Raw genomic sequence first — 4,920 nt, 5'->3', positions numbered from 1 at the left:
TGTTTTCTGCATTCAACTTTTTATCCGGATCCACATGATATTTGTTTCTTTTTTTGGCCGCTTAATGGTGGAAAAAGTAGCTTTTTTCACCGTGTGCGGTTATTTTCTCAGGTAGGATCATCATAAAATGGTAGTATGCAAATTATTCCGGCAGGTGTAAGGGGTTTCGAGGCTACATTTATTTAACTGCGGGTTGGTATTTTGAGCCAGTGCAATTTGTGCAAGCATCATACGCACATTTTTTTCGAGGGATTCATCTAAAAAGGAGAAGGCTTTTTAGCTCAGTGTGTAAAAATTGTTAAAAATTAACTAACAGCCTTGAAAGGTTATCAACAACTGACGTTATCGTGTTACGTTTGCTAAAATCGATTATCGACCCGTAAGCTTTCCACAGTCCATTTGGACTCATGGTTTAACCATAGACTTCTGAAATTCTGATGACCTGCCTTCGATCAAAACTGAGATGAAAAAGGATTTATTTTGCCTTATTCCTAAAAATAGGCTCCCTCCCCATTTCTTAGGTTATGAAAATGCCCAGCATGAACAAAATTATACAACTTTGATTGCATTGCCAGATATTTAATTTTAACGCTGCATACTTTTTCGCATCGGTAGGTCGGATTTGAGAAATTCAATTTCGCTCAAACCACTCTTAAACAGAATTATGAGCCCAAGAAAACCTGCCAATCCTCTTCAAAGTTGATTGAATTTGTGGAGGCCAAAACGCTTAGTGCTCCGACCTCTTCCAGCTCCCCACCTCAGTCCAAGTCCAAGTCCCGGGGAACACCTTCGCATTTTGATAGCCTCAACACAACCCAGCCAGCTAGCTAGCTCATCCATCTCGAAGTGATTCCGGCGGCAGCACTACTCCTATATAAATATTTCGGAAGGACACGAAGAAATCAACTTACAGCTCAAGGGGACACTTTCCGTTGAGAGCAGGCGGCCAAGAAGGATGTAATCCAATGAACTTCGACCGCTACTGACTTCTGGCTTTTCCTCACTTGCTCTCTCTACTTCCGTCATCTACACCCGGCAAACGACCGTTTTCTTGACTTTTTCGGGGTAGAGCTACCCGGACGGACGATATGGCGATACATTTGAATAATTTCCATTTACATTCGTACACATCAATTGGCCAATTTACACCTCAGCAAACGAAAAACGAGGAGGAGGGGGGAGCTGACCTTTTCATTTTCCCATTCGACCGTTTGGAAGGAACGTTTGTCACTTTTATACACAGGAAGCCTAACTTCAGGGGGGAAAGCTGTTGGCTACCTACCTGATACCCGATTTATTTCGTCACTCGAAATAAATTTAGGAACGCCAATTGTTAAACTAAGACCGTCCTTTCTAAAGCTTAGTTCTTTTAGAAATGGGACACTTTCATTTGCAAATAGCTCGTTAACTAGTTATCGGATATTCAAAATTTTGACAGCATTTTGTTGCCTGTAAAAAGTACTATTCGGCCTATTTTTTTCAAAATTTAAAATTTACGCGTTTTTGAGATATGTACGATGCAAGAGAAAAAGAAAAAAATAATTTTGCACAGTTTCCTTTAAAATTCGTCATTATCAAATTGATAGCTGACAAAACCGTTGATTATTCAAAGAATTACTGAGTTTTTGTGGTGGATAAGTATGCAAACACTGTCAATAATGTCCACAAAGTTCAAATCAAGCATTGGAGTGAAGCACATGATCGGCAACAACGGTTAAGGATCATCAAGGAAGTCAAGTCTCATATCAGCATTTTTAATTTTCAATAAACGAAAAACTAAGGGTAGATCGCTGAAATGTCCAACACAATTTTCTCCGATAAGCTGAAAGTGTTGCCTAGTGATGACTCATAGAAATCCAACCTCAAACAACCATTTTTTGATAGTTCCAAAGCTCTTAAGCTGTAAAACCGGTACCGAAAAAAAAACGTTCAAAAATGTGGTCAAAAATAATCAAATTTGTTCATTTCGAAACAACTGTATCCACTAAAATGCTTTCAGTTTCCAGTTTCCAGAGAAGTATTGGACCATAAAGTATCAGAAATTGAAGAAGGAGAGTGAAGCCACCTAAAATATAGATTTTACGAAGTATAAGTTGCAGAAACTGATTAATACCATGACCGAAAAAAGTGTGCGCCGGCCAATGGGAGATACCAAGAAAAAAGTAGAAATTTCTTTAACAAAAAACGGTAAATATTTTTTTTCAAATTTTTTCATGAAAGATCATAACATTACCTTCTTTTTCTTCATAGAAAGTATTTGGTTCCAACGAATGGTTTTTGAGATACAGGCATTCGTAACTGTCCCATTTCTAAAAGAACTAAGCTTTAGGAAGTAGAAAAATCTCGCTTCCCATTGGTTAATTTTTAATTCTCGAATTTTCCGTTTCTCAACTCTCAAATCCCAAACTCTATAAAAAATTCGGTTCATTGTTCTCATTTTTGAACTCTCAATTCTCAAATCTTTATTTTAACTTTGCAATTCACAACTCTTAATATAAACTGAGGTACCAAATATTAATTCTCAATAACTAGTTCCCCACACATTTTTTGCAGTTAATAACTTTTCGCATTGCTCAATTCTCTGTTTTAAATTCTTAATGTTGAATTCTTTAGTCTCAATTCCCGATTCTCAATTCTTAATTCATAATTCTCAATTGCCATATCTCAAATCTTAACACTATATTATTGATTCTAAATTCTCATTTCTCAGTGCTTATCAGTTCCAAACTCTCAAAAATAAATTTTCAATTAGAAAATGTCTAAGAAAAAATCTAAGTAAAGAATCATCAAAATAAAAACGAAAATGAAAGAAAGGCAAGTTTGACAAACAAAACAAAAATGACAAAATTGCCAAAATTTTCAAATATGCCAAACATGATAAAATTGACAAAAAAACAAAAAAATGACAAATTTACAAAAATATACATAAATGCTAAAAACAACGAAATGATATTGTAGGGAATATAGTTAGATAAATAACTGTAGAGAATATTGATGGTGTAGTTAAAGGGTGATACGGTCAAAATTTGGTCAATATCAACTTGACGTATTTTTTTTCAATTTTGCATTTAAAAAACCTGAACACCCCTCATTTTGAAGGTGTATGTGTGTGTGTGTAGAATGTTGCTCCTATTTTGATTTTCTAATTCACTCTTCAGTTGTCAAAATGCCGCCCAAGGAAGAAGAGCAGCGTATCAAAATTTTGCTCGCGCATCGCGAAAATCCGAGCTAGAAGCTGGAAAAATCGCTAAAAGTTGCCAATTCAACCGTTACAAATGTAACTAAAGTTTTTGGGAAACGTTTGTCGACAGCCAGGAAGTCTGGACCGGGGGGAAATCGAAAACCGGAAGCCGCTGAGACGACAAAGAGAGTTGCGGTAGTTTCAAGCGAAACCCTAACCTCTCTCTCCGAGATGCCGCAAATAAGCTGGGTGTATCGTCTACAACCGATAATCGAGCCAAAAAACGAGCCGGACAATCGACTTACAAGAAGGTAGTGACTCCAAATCGCGCTGATAAAGAAAATACGACGGCCAAAGCGCGATCCCGGAGGCTGTACACGACGATGCTGACGAAGTTTGACTGCGTGGTAATGGACGACGAAACCTACGTCAAAACCGACTACAAGCAGCTTCCGGGACAGGAGTTTTATACGGCAAAAGGTAGGGGAAAGGTAGCAGATATTTTCAAGCACATGAAACTGTTAAAGTTCGCGAAGAAATATCTGATTTGGCAAGCCATCTGTACCTGTGGCTTGAAAAGCAGCGTTTTCATAGCTTGCGGGACTGTCAACCAATAAATTTACGTGAAAGAGTGTTTGGCTAGCGAACGGTAGACAATGTGCAATTCGAGACCCCATACACCCAACCTTCGGGTAGTGGTCATATCACCTCTTGTCTGCAACTCGGATTCTCTACCTCCTCGTGGTGCTAGCTGGGGTGCGAGCAACCTTAGCGGAGATCGGGTACCCAACCCCGGTGGATGCTTTGGTCGCATGCAGACTGAGTCAGGGGGCCTTTTACGCGTCTGTTCTTCATGTCAGGGGCGGCGTGCGGAGTGCAACAACGTCCTGGTGGTGTTCGGGACCCAAAACAGCAACATCACGACGGTCCTCCTGCGAGATAGTGGGGTTAGCTGCGGGCCTTGCGAGCCCGTGACTACAAAAAACATAAGCAACGAACAACGAGTGTTTGAATAAACGTCTGCTGCCTTTCCTGAAGAAACACGGTTGTTCCGTACTGTTTTGGCCGGATTTGGCATCTTGCCATTACGGTAAAAAAGGCCATGGAGTGGTACGCCGCCAACAACGTGCAGGTGGTTCCCAAGGACAAGAACCCTCCAAACACGCCAGAGCTCCGCCCAATTGAGAAATACTGGGCTATTGTCAAGCGGAACCTAAAGAAGACCAAAAAAAAAACTGCTAAGGGCGAGCAACAGTTCAAGGCAAACTGGCTTTCTGCAGCGAAGAAGGTGGACAAGGTGGCTGTACAAAATCTGATGGCACGGGTAAAGCGTAAGGCCCGGCAATTCGAATTTGGAAAGGCGGAAGCCTAACTGAATATTTTTCGTGAATTTTTATGGAAAAAAAAATACTAAAATTGGAACGATAAAGAGATTAGCATGGCCCCTGCGCAAGGATGACACGCAAAATCGTGAAGCGTTCCACATTTTTGGAAAACAATTATCAAAATTAAACAGTCAACTTAATGGTCGATACGTTGTTCTGGGTGATTTTAATGCACACCAATCACCATCCATCTTGGGGTTCATTAAAATCAGATCATAGGGGAAATACAATACTTGAAATACAGTAGTTTCTCGATTTTATCACTATTCGATTTTATCAATCCTCGCCAAATTCACGCTCGATTTTATCACGGTATTGTTTCGATTTTATCACGATTTTTAAGAAATTATTCAG

The 4,920-nt window shown here is 39.5% G+C and overlaps 1 pseudogene; it reads left to right on the top strand.

Moving 5' to 3' along the window:
* The first annotated feature begins 4,571 nt into the window (after positions 1–4,571).
* LOC129758828 (U6 spliceosomal RNA) lies at positions 4,572–4,671 on the top strand (annotated as a pseudogene).
* The last annotated feature ends 249 nt before the right edge of the window (positions 4,672–4,920 follow it).

This window comes from Uranotaenia lowii, chromosome 3, assembly GCF_029784155.1.
Source record: "Uranotaenia lowii strain MFRU-FL chromosome 3, ASM2978415v1, whole genome shotgun sequence".
Lineage (NCBI taxonomy): Eukaryota > Metazoa > Arthropoda > Insecta > Diptera > Culicidae > Uranotaenia > Uranotaenia lowii.
This window is presented reverse-complemented; position numbering and strand designations above follow the sequence as displayed.